The following is a 1896-nucleotide window of genomic DNA, read 5'->3' on the forward strand; positions in this document are numbered from 1 at the left end:
TATTTGATTTTAACATCTAATAATGTCCTTCAGAATATTTTATTACCACTTTATGCTGCCGTTTATATTATTTCCAGTGGAAATTCTTCAATTCTAGTGTCATCGATCGTCTTTAAGGATGAGTTCGTAAATCCAATAGCCTATGCTAAAGAACAGGCGTCATCTTATTCTCATATCCATATTATCTGCATAACTATCCCGTTATTTGTAATTTTGGCAATATGATATAATGCCTGGACTGAAGTTGATTGCACTTGAAGTGTGGTGTGTCGAACTCCTATTCTTTAAAGTCTTGGTAGTCTTCTTGCAACGTCACACTTGGAGGAGGTATTACTAGTGATCTGAATCGTGTCAAGAAGACCTGTTTTTAACGATCAATTCTATTACAGTTGAACAACGGGCCTGTTAATGGGTTTATTATACAATTTTTCGTCCATTTTCCCATCTCAGGCTCTGAACGCCGATAGATGAGGAAGAATATTGATAACTCTTATACTGGGTTCTGGTTGTTTGTAGATCATACCATCACTCAAGTCTGGAAGTTCCTCATCATCGGAATCAGACTCTGGTTCCAGATCATCGAAGCTCGGTTTACTACTGTCCGCATTTCACGAGAAGTTCCAAGCAAGGAATGCGAGATTTCCCCACTCTTATACCCTATCCCCGACATGGAACCGGCCAGCCATTGACTGAGTTTTGTTTGTCCCAGCTGGCCAATGACACCACTCCCATCCACCTGCTCCTTCAAGAACGCCGAGTTACTGGCATAATCTTTCCTCTTACCTCGCAATGACCATACTCCCCTCGCAGGAATTCTCTCGTGAAATTTGGACAGTATCTCCACCACCTCCTCCCAGACCACCCATCTGCCTCATCATCTCTTCGAGTTCTTCAGATTAGCCTACATCCAAATCGTACTCACTATAACCTTCATCTTTCCATTTGTTGAATTCCATTTTCAGCCAATGATACTTCTTCTTATCTTTCATCAAATGTGGCCTGTATGGTCAATTTTTGTACTTTTTCTTCAGCACCAGCTCAATTTTACGGTCACGCACACACTTTACAGATTTCTCGTAGTCAATTTCTTTGAAAAGTGGTATTGTTACTTCGTGAGTTTTCTTTTCAGTTCCATCAATTCCATGAAAATAAACTTTATCGTTGTCTATGTTTATTTCGGGGTTCTTGCAGTCTTCGAGAGAGATTGTGAGGAAAATTACATTGTTTCTTTGAGCCCACAAAACAGAGGGAGACATCTTTGCCCGATATCTTTGCGCAGTGTGATTCAAAACGATCTCAATAAACGATGCGCGTAATCGATCCTCATTTGTTTGATGTGTCAGCTGTTTTACAAACAGCGAGCGCAGTTACGTATGTTCAAAAGACGTGTTGAACACATAGACTAATATCTTGTATTTAACTGAAAGCCATTATTACCATTCTTACCACGTGCATATCTACTTAGTGTTACTTTATTCCACGACTCATTCAGCTGAAGGCTGAATACAGGAAACAAATTCCCGTGAATTGTGTTGTTATTGGCGAACATCTTTTTGTACATATGTGCATAACTTCTTCAGAAGACCCATAACAGGCCGAAACATGGTAACGAGGTACGATTTAATTTAACATGAGAAAGACATTATATATTCCGAGGTGATATAGTGTTAAAAGATATGTAAACAATATGTAACATGTAGTATCAGCATAATACTGCGTTTTATAATTTTGACCATCACAAGTTTCAAAGAATTCTCTGTTTCAATACTAGAATAAATTATAACAACGAAGACAGAGAACAATATCAACGTATTCCTTAATAGACACCGCTTTTCTGTGTAGTTACTTTTGCTGTCCGAAGAACATTGAAGATCAAGGTTATATTTAAAACTCTGC

The 1896-nt window shown here is 38.5% G+C and overlaps 1 pseudogene; it reads right to left on the reverse strand.

Annotated features, from left to right (window-relative positions):
- Positions 1 to 388: 388 nt before the first annotated feature.
- Positions 389 to 1256, reverse strand: LOC138707760 (co-chaperone protein daf-41-like; annotated as a pseudogene).
- Positions 1257 to 1896: the final 640 nt, after the last annotated feature.

The sequence above is a fragment of the Periplaneta americana genome, chromosome 10, assembly GCF_040183065.1.
Source record: "Periplaneta americana isolate PAMFEO1 chromosome 10, P.americana_PAMFEO1_priV1, whole genome shotgun sequence".
NCBI classification, from domain to species: domain Eukaryota; kingdom Metazoa; phylum Arthropoda; class Insecta; order Blattodea; family Blattidae; genus Periplaneta; species Periplaneta americana.